The 9,926-nt window shown below is 40.3% G+C and overlaps 2 pseudogenes; both read right to left on the bottom strand.

The window, feature by feature from the left end:
• Positions 1–4,726: 4,726 nt before the first annotated feature.
• Positions 4,727–5,534, bottom strand: LOC118723065 (annotated as a pseudogene).
• A 747-nt stretch (positions 5,535–6,281) lies between these two features.
• Positions 6,282–6,505, bottom strand: LOC123651033 (annotated as a pseudogene).
• Positions 6,506–9,926: the final 3,421 nt, after the last annotated feature.

Below are 9,926 nucleotides of genomic sequence, written 5' to 3'. Positions count from 1 at the left end.
TGACTTCTCAGCTATACCCCAGCTCCACCCTTGTATAATGATTTCAAGGTGCTAATGATTTCTCTTCTCAATAGTGAGGGTCTATTTTCATTGATCATAAATGATTTTCTGACACAAAAAGATAAATTGAGATCTCCTCTAATTGCAATAACAACAATTAATAGTCAGGTACTATGTTTAAACATTAAATAATATTTGAAATAAAAATATCAGTCACTCTTGGGGCACAGTCACTAGAGGGGAACAGGAGGAAGGCTTCTGTTTTTTTTTTTTTTTTAACTTTTATTGATTTCATAGAGAAAGGAGGGGGAGAGACAGATGGAAATATCAATGATGAGAGAGAATCATTGATTGCTACCTCCTGCATGCCCCCCACTGGGCATGTGCCCTTGACTGGAATCGAACCCGGGACCCTTCAGTGTGCAGACTGATGCTCTGTCCACCGAACCAAACCAACTATGGCTGTTTCTTGACTTGAGTGCTGGTTACTAGTGTATGTTCAGTTTGTGGAAGTTCAGTATATACTACTCAATCTTCAAAACAACTCTATGAACCTCATTGCCCATCAAGAATTGATTGATAAATACAATTTACACAATGGAACAATATATAGGGTTTGGGATTTTGTTGAATGCTTTTTCTACATTTGATAGGATCATATGATCTTTCTTCTTTAGCCTACTAATGTGATGAATTGCATTAATTGAATTTTGAATGTTGAATCAATCTAGCATCCCTGGAATAAACCCCACTTAGTCATGCTGTATAATTCTTTGCTAAATTTGATTTGCTAATATTTTGTTAAAGTTTTCTCATCTATAGTCATGAGACATATTGGTTTTGAGCATCTTCCACCCTTTTTTTTGTACTGTCTTTATTTGGGGTTTGGTATCAGGAGGACAATACTAACTATATAAAATGAATTGGGAAATATTCCTGCCTCTTCTACCCTGTTTCCCCCAAAATAAGACAGTGTCTTATATTAATTTTTTCTCCCAAAGTTGCGCTAGGTCTTATTTTCAGGGGATGTCTTATCTTTCCACGCGCTAGGTCTTATTTTCGGGGAAACACGGTATTTTCTGGAAGTGATTGCATAGAATTGGTGTTAATTCTTCTTTAACTGTTTGGTAGAATTCTTCAGTGAAACTGTATGCACCTGGCTATTTCATTTTAGGGAGTTTTAAGATTACAAATTCAATTTCCTTAATACTTTTACAATTATTCAATTGGTCTTATTTCATGTTGATTGATTTTGTGGTAGCCTCTTTTTTTTTTTTTTTTTTTTTTTAAGGAATTGGTCCATTTCACTTAAGTTGTCAACTTAATCCTTGTTACCCCTCTGATGTCTATGGAATCTGTAATGACATCTCCTGTTTTATTCTTGATATTGGTAATTTGTGCCTTTTATTTTTTTGTCAGTCTTTCTAGATATTTGTGAATTTTATTAATTTTTTAAAAGAACCAGCTCTTTGTTTCATGATTTTTCTTTTTTTCTTTTCTGTTTTCAGTGTCATTGATTTCTGCTTTAATCTTTATTATGTCTTTTTTTAGGCTCTTGATGCAAAGTCTCTGATTTGAGACTTGTCCTTTATTGTAATGTATTCTTTTTTAGGTACATTAAATATATATGTTTTAATTTATTTCAGAAAGGAAAGGAGAGGGAGATAAAAAGATCAATGGTGAGAGAGAATCATTGATTGGCTGCCTCCTACGTGCCCCCTCCTGCATGCCCAACAACCGGGGCATGTGTCCTTGACAGGAATCAAACCTGAGACCCTTCAGTCTGCAGGCTGACACTCTCCACTGAGCCAAACCAGCTAGGGCCTTTTTATGTAGAAGTCTAAATTTCTGAGTTGAGACTTTTTCTTTATTCTAACTTGGTGCTATATATTTCCCTCTCAGCACTACTTGAGTTATGTACCACAAATTTTGATATTTTGTTCTTTCATTTCATTCAGTTCAATCAACATATATTTTGTTTCTCTCTCTTGACCTGTGAATTATTTAGAACCATGTTGCTTAGTTTTCAAGTGTTTGAAGATGTTCTTGTTAACTTTCTGTTACTGATTTCTATCTTGACTCTTTTTTTGTGTGTAATTTCAACTAAAAAAAAAAGGATATAGTTATATTGTGATATGTTTCACAGGTACTTGAAAAGAATATATGTTCTGTTATTGAGCAGATGTTTATTAGATCTTGTTGTATGATGGTCTTGTTGAGTTCTTCTATATCTTTCCCGATTCTCTGTCCCGTTGATAGAGGAATGCTGAAGTTTCTAACTGTAACTGCAGATATATCTATCTGTTTCTCTTTGCAGATAATCAGTATTTGCTTCACATATTTTGTAGCTTTGATGTTTGTGCATGTGTTTGTTTCAGTATACAAACTGTGAAGAGAGACTTAGTTAAAATAGGACATGAACTTTGTTCCACGGAGTGACGGCTGATATGACTCTGTCAGGTACCTGGGAAGGACAAGCATTTAAGGTACAAAGAGCAAGTGCCTACTTCACTGGATAAGTCGTACCTCTCAATATTGTTATTTTCTGACTGAAATCTCTAAAAAGACTCTCTTATGATAGACATCTCCAAGTTCTCCAATGTCATTTTTTGTAATGATTACCTTGAAATGAGGTCAATGCCAAGTTTCTTAATGAAAACTCTTAAAATGAGTTTTTAAATGTGAACTGATTTACTTAACTCTTACAATTTAAAAACAAACAGGAACTAATAAAAGTAACATTATATATAAATTATATATTAACTCATAACTTTTCCAGACTTCCTCTACCTTTTCTACATAAGGATATATGTTTTTAAAATATTTTTATTGATTTCAGAGAGGCAGGGAAAGAGAGAGAGAGAGAGAGAGAGAGAGAGAGAGAGAGAGAGAGAGAGAGAGAGAGAGAGAGAGAGAGAGAAACATCAAAATGAGAGAGAATCATCAACTGGCTGCCTCCTGCAGGCCCCACATTGTGACCTCCTGGTTCATAGGTTGACACTCAACTACTAAGCTATGCTTGCTTGACTACATGAGGATATTGTCACTTACATTAAAAAAAAAAAAGTATAATCCCAAGGTGCAAACGTCTTTCAATAAGGCAATTTTCTTCATTTTCATGATAACACAATAAATGTCTTTAATATAAATGTGCATGTACAGTGTGCCATCTTTGTGATTTTGTGGTTTGTTTTTTTGCTTTCTCCTCCTATATAATAAAAGGGTAATATGTAAATTGGCCCTAAGGGCAGAATGACCAGGAACAACCAGTTGCTATGACGTGCACTGACCATCTGAGAGCAGACGCTCAACACAGGAGCTGGCCCCGGGGGGTCAATGCACTCCCACAGGGGAGCTCTGCTCAACCACAAGCCGGGCTGACTGCTGCAAGTGCAGCGGCTATAGCGGGAGCCTCTTCTGCCTCTGTGGCTGTGCTAATGATGCCCGACTGTGGCAGGGAGTGGACCTAAGCCATCAGTTGGACATTCTCTAATGGTTCCAGGCTGCCAGAGAGATGTCTGACTGCCAGCTTAGACCTGATACCCCCTGATACCCCAGGGAGGGGGCCTAAGCCAGCAGGTGGACATCCCCTGAGGAGTCCTGGACTGGGACAGGACGCAGGTTCAGCTGAGGAATACCTTCATCCCCCCCACTAGAGTGCATGCATTTTTATGCACCGGGCCTCTAGTTTATTATAACATTCTTTAAGAGATGAGTTTAAACTGTTTTCAGGTGTCACATTCCTACATCAACTAACTGCACACAAGCCTTTGTCACCCTGACAATTACTGCATCCTGGCTGTTGTGTGTGCTTCCTTTCAGTGTCCACTTTTACTGTGTTAAAAACCTTATTTCACTATTTCCCAATCAGAGAACAATTTAAAAACAAGGGAGTAGGAGAAGGGAAGGGTGAGAGAAGGGAAAGAGATTGAGAGAGGAAGTCTCATTTCATCGTTGTTTTTTTTAAGCAGTAAAATAGAAGTTTTATTTATTTGTATTTAAACTTGTAAACCAATTGGCCAAATTGGTATTATTATCATGATAGAGCAAAAAAAAAATCTTTTATAAATACTTGGGTAATAAACAAATTAGTGTTGTAGTAAAATAGCAACAGGGCAGAAGAAATCAGCAAAGCATGTTATAGCTCAACTGGTCACCTGAACTGAGTTTTTGTTTGTTTTTCATATATATATATATTTTTTTTTTAGTTCAGAGAGGAAGGGAGAGGGAGAGGTAGAGATAGAAACATCAATGATGGGTGATAATCATTGATCACATGCCTCCTGCATGCCCCACACTGGAGATTGAGCTCAAATCCCAGGCATGTGCCCTGCCTGGGAATCGAACTGTGACCTCCTATGCTGAACTGAGGTTTTTAACAGGCCTCCCAATCCCAGAAAATGTGAATAACACTTAAAAGTACTTTTATTTCTATTCTTGAGGTTAAGGTTCTAGATCCTAGAGTTAACCAAAATAGCATTATATCTAATCATCTATAGCCAGAGACATCTTTATCATTTGTCTACAGCAGCAAGGCTACAGAAGCCTCTTTGATTAGTCTCCAGTCATATCCCCCACCCCACATGCACTCCCACAGGGGAGCTCTGCTCCAATTGGCATAATAAGCATAATGAAACACAGCATGTCAAGGCAGAGATACACAGAAAAATCCTAGGAGAGGTAATACAGCCACTGCCCAAATTGAGATTGAATAAGAAACTCATTGTCATCGCTTCTCAGCCTTTTGGCTAAGATCAAGGGTAGCATACCCATGCTCACACTGTGTTCTTGGCTTTATGTTCATGGAGTAATCTTGGAATAAATTCATGGTTTGCCGGTTACTACAATACTTAAGGGTTTGCAGTATTGCATCCAAGGTTGCTCCAAATCACTGACAGGATTTTGTTGGAACCAGATCTGGGGTTGCAAGGATCCTCCTCCATAACTACAAAACTGATTGTTCCAGGCCTGGTTGTTCTGAGCCTGGGTTTTGCAGTCTTGGGAGCACCAGGTCTTCCTATTCCAGGAGTGGTAAGTCCAAGAAGGGCTATTCCAGGAATGGTGGCTGCAGGTTAGGTTACTGCGGGCCGGGTTGCTCCACATTGAAAGGTTTCTAAAAGGTTCCCTGGGCCTCCCTGGTGGCAGGAAGAGGCCCACGTACTCTGGTTGCTGAGCTCGTCTAAGTCACACGGTTGCCATTCTTTGGCCAGTTGTATTTCTGCCACCTCTTGCATTTCATTCTCTGGTTCTGGAACCTAGGTCTTAATCTACTTGTAGCTAAGGATCAGAATGTTGGAAAGTTGTTGCATCTGCTGGAGGGTGAGACACTAGTCCTTCCTGCCCCCCCCTCCCCCCCCCCTTTTAACGTTGAGGAATTTAGTAGGGAAATATCAGAGGCAAACACCCCAACTGACAGAAAGATAAATCTGAAAATATCTCTTTAAGCCAAGTGGGGACCTGACCTTGACCTCCCCGAAGGACAAAAACTGGTGGATTAGCAACAATATTCTCTGGCAGCCACCTTGCCAGGGCATGAGTCTCTCAGCCGGGACTGTCTGCTACCTCCCAACAAAGGTAGGGAGAAAAAAAAACACACACACAAAAAAAACACTGTTTATAGAATCAATGCAGAGGCAATGAGAACTGTAAGGAAAATCTGAGAGAGAGAGAAAGAGAGAGGTGGAAAGACCTTAATAAGGGCCAGGCTTTTGGCTCTCAGTGCCTCAAATACTAGTACATTGACAAGTAATTCTACAAACTGTTACTGAAAAGGTAAAATGCCTAATGTTTTCAAGAGTTCCCCTGGACTTCTCCCCACATGCCATATCACACTGCCAGATGAACATGGCAGAGCCCAAAGGCCACGTTTTTGAAGAAAGAAAAACAAGAATAAGTCTTGTTGCTCTTTAAGGAGAGAGGAAGGAGTGGAAGGCTGCGGGGACCTTTCCCACGTAGGCCCGTGTCCTGTAAACAACTTCCTAGCAGTAGCCTGACACAGTTCAAATCCACCCTCATGCTGCTTTGCAGTAGCAGGTGCCAACCAGCCAATTTTGCCAAAGCTCCCATTTCATCTTTCTGAGCTCCAATCAGCTCATAAAATACCCTTGATAAAGTTTTTAAAACCCAAAATGTTATATTTGTAATCCTGATTATGACCCCCAAGAATTCAGAAAATATAATATTATGGGCATCCTAAAGTATTTTTTAAAATTGATTTCAGACAGAGAGAGAGAGAGAGAGAGAGAGAGAGAGAGAGAGAGAGAGAGAAACATCAATGAGAGAGAGTCACCTTGTGTCACCCTTGCTTCAATGTACTCCATTCTCCATTAAAGGGCTGTCAATTTCTCATGTAGTGTTTCACATCTTGAACTACAAGACATATCGAACGAGTTGAGAAAGTTCGAGATTTTCTTGACGCTGTTGGTGGTGATTTCAACATACTCCCAGGTTGCCCAGTCAGGGAGAATTTCCCGCTGCACAGGATCCTCTTGCCCCGCCATGGCAGCTGCCTGAGGAAGTCTGAGATATTTACAGTATTTTAAAAAACGTATTTTTAGATTGAATTTAAAGAGAGAGGAAGAGAGAGAAGCATAGATATAAGAGCAAGCTACATCTTACATGCCCTTTACCAGAGATTAAGCCTGCAATCTGGGCATGTGCTCTGACCAGGAATCAAACAGGCAACCTTTCTGTGCATGGGACAACACCCAACGAGGCAGTGTGAGGCTGAGGCATTTCTGTCTCTAAAATCCCCCACTGAGTACACAGAGCTGGGTCTGTGAGAAAACAGTTCTGATCTCCCATTTCTTGACCTCCTCCTTCCTCATTGTTCTGTTCTACAGAAGTGGGTGGTATCCTCTGCGACTGGTGGGAGAATCAGGGCTGCTCTGAATAAGCAGATCCATGGAGGAAGGGAGAGGAGAGATAGTCTTCATATGGATGTCTTGGCAGATGACATTTGGAAGGTAACACAGTTTCCTCTTTTTCTTCTCTTTTAAAAAAATATATTTTTATTGATTTCAGAGAGGAAGGGAAAAGGAGAGAGATAGAAACATCAAGGATGAGAATCATTGATCAACTGCCTCCCGCACGCCCCCTGCTGGGGATGGAGCCCACAACCCAGGTATGTAGCCTCACCAGGAATGAAAACATCATCTCCTGGTTCATAGGTTGACACTCAACCCCTGGGCCATACCTGGCCAAACTGCATCGTTGTCTTCAGGCTCATAAATCTCAGGCACTGGCGAAGGCTCCTTAGAATTGGATGCTTTGGGACAGGGCAGGCTTTGGGGACAAGCCAAATCCACCCTCAAGCTGCTTTGCAGTAACAGGTGCCAACCAGCCAATTTTGCCAGAGCTCCCATTTCATCTTTCTGAGCTCCAATCAGCTCATAAAATACCCTTGATAAAGTTTTTAAAACCCAAAATGTTATATTTGTAATCCTGATTATGACCCCTAAGAATTCAGATAATATAATGTTATTATGGGCATCCTAAAGTATTTTTTTAAATTGATTTCAGAGAGAGAGAGAGAGAGGGAGGGGGGAAGAGAAAAAGAGAGAGAGAGAAACATCAATGAGAGAGAGTCAGTGATTGGCTGCCTCCTTCATACCTCCTACCAGGGATTGAGCTCACAACTCAGGCAATCAAACCATGGGAAAACCATGATCTCTTGGTTCACAGGTTGATGCTCAATCACTGACTTACACCAGCCAGGCTTAAGTAATTTTTACTACGTTAAAAAGACAACATAAGCCGAAACCGGTTTGGCTCAGTGGTAGAGCATTGGTCTGTGGATTGAGGGGTCCCAGGTTTGATTCCGTTCAAGGGCATGTACATTGGTTGAGGGCACATCCCCGGTAGGGGATGTGCAAGAGGCAGTTGGTCGATGTTTCTCTCTCATCAATGTTTCTAACTCTCTATCTCTCTCCCTTCCTTTCTGTAAAAAATCAATAAAATATATTTAAGAAAAAAAAAAGACAGCATAAAATGTACCATTTTATTTTATTTTAAAAATACTTTTATTGAGTTTTAGAGAGTGGGGAAGAGAGAGAGAGAAACATTTATGTGAGAGCAAAACACCTCCTATTAAGGATTGAGCCTGCAACGTGGGTATGTACCATGAGTCAACCAGCAACCTTTCTGTGCACTGGACAACACCAAACCAACTGAGCCACACTGGCCAGGGCTGAAATGTACCATGTTAAGTATACTCATATTGTGGTGAAACCATCTATCTATCCATCTTCAGAACTTTTCATCATTCCAAACTGAAACTCTACTCCCATCAAATAAGAACTCTTCATGTCCTCTATCCAATGATATTTAAAAACATTTTTTATTTATTTATTGATTTTAGACAGAGAGGAAGAGAGAGAGAGAGAGAGAGAGAGAGAGAGAGAGAGAGAGAGAGAAGAAAGATTTGTTGTTCCACTTATTTATGTTTTCATTTCTTGTTCCCTGGTTGGGGATCAAACCCCCAACCTTGGTGTTTTGGGATGATGCTACCTGACTAGGGCCTATCCCATAATATTTTGCCTGACTTTGCTGAGTTCATCATATGCAGACTTGGTATAGTAGTAGTTGGCCATTAACTTTCTTTTGATGTAATTGCCAAAGTATTATCCCTTTAGGAACTACAAGCTGGGAGTTTGGCTCTACAACACCAGCTGTGTTGGACTGGGGCAAGGGTTTCTCAATAGGTGGGTGGACATCTAAGCTGAGAAGTCATGGGCTGAAATAGAAAAGAGAAATAAACAGATATCTTTATTCTTAATAACAGCATTATGACTTCCACTATTAAAGTAAGGATGCAGATGCCAGAACATTTGAAAATGTGTTGGTGGTCACAGCGTCCAGACCAGGGGCTTCTTTCCTCTTCGCCCCATGCAGCCCCTGCCTTTAGGTCCCACGCCATCCTACAGACCATAATTTCAAAGTTTTTGGATGATTACTCTGTGCTGGGTTCCAAGGGATGCACATGTAAAGGAGACAAAGTTTTTTCTTTCAGAGCTCACAATCTTAAAGTCTCAGAGAGCTCTAGGTTAATTCTCAACTTCTCATGCTGTCCTCACCCACTCACACTTCATCATCAGAAAGACATGAGATAAAACAGTGAAAAGAGGGATTATCTCTAGATGGTGAAATAGAAAGTGAAGAAACAACCTGTAATCCATGCTACATAAAAAAGAAATATGTTTCTTTAAGTAGCCAGTCCTTCTAGGGCACCTAAAATGTCATTTGATTTTAAAAGTTTACTATAGGATTTTGGGAAAATGCATATTCAGTTTTCAAAACCCTTTTAATCGCTGTACCCAGTGATTGTAAGGACATGCCCTGACCAGACTGTGTCCTAATAAGCAGGCTGTGGGGCAGCTGCTGTTTGCCTTCCATTTTCTGCAGGTATTTTGCTTGGCACATCATCTCCCTTGTGGAAAATGGCCAGTCTTGCAAGCACTTATATAACCTTTCTCCAAAGCAAATCCTGTCCCTGCCCTTTTGCTCCTCAGCTCTGATGGCACACTGTTTATTTAAATCTCTCACTTTCCCTAAGCCTCAGAGCCAGAGCCACAGCTGCCATGAAGCACTCCCTCCCAAACCCATCTGTGCGATTTCCTCACCCCTACATCTACAGAAGTTAGTCACCTGAGCCTCTCGCAAGAAAACACAGGGCCAGCAGAGCATAATGGTTAAGACTTCAGGCTCTTTAACTCAGGCCTCTGGGTTCAAATTCACCACTTACTTGAAAATTCTTTCATTTATCTCAGCTTCTATTTCTTCATCTGAAAATGGGGAGGATAATAATAATAACCTCATAATCTAATTCTTAATAAACTGCCTGGAATAATCCAAATGTCCATCAGCAGATGAACGGACAGATAAAATGTCATAGTTACATATAATGGAATATTATTTAGCCTTAGCAA

This window comes from Pipistrellus kuhlii, unplaced genomic scaffold, assembly GCF_014108245.1.
Source record: "Pipistrellus kuhlii isolate mPipKuh1 unplaced genomic scaffold, mPipKuh1.p scaffold_m20_p_2, whole genome shotgun sequence".
Lineage (NCBI taxonomy): Eukaryota > Metazoa > Chordata > Mammalia > Chiroptera > Vespertilionidae > Pipistrellus > Pipistrellus kuhlii.
Note: the sequence above shows the minus strand (reverse complement) of the source record. Positions and strands in the feature narration are given on the sequence as shown.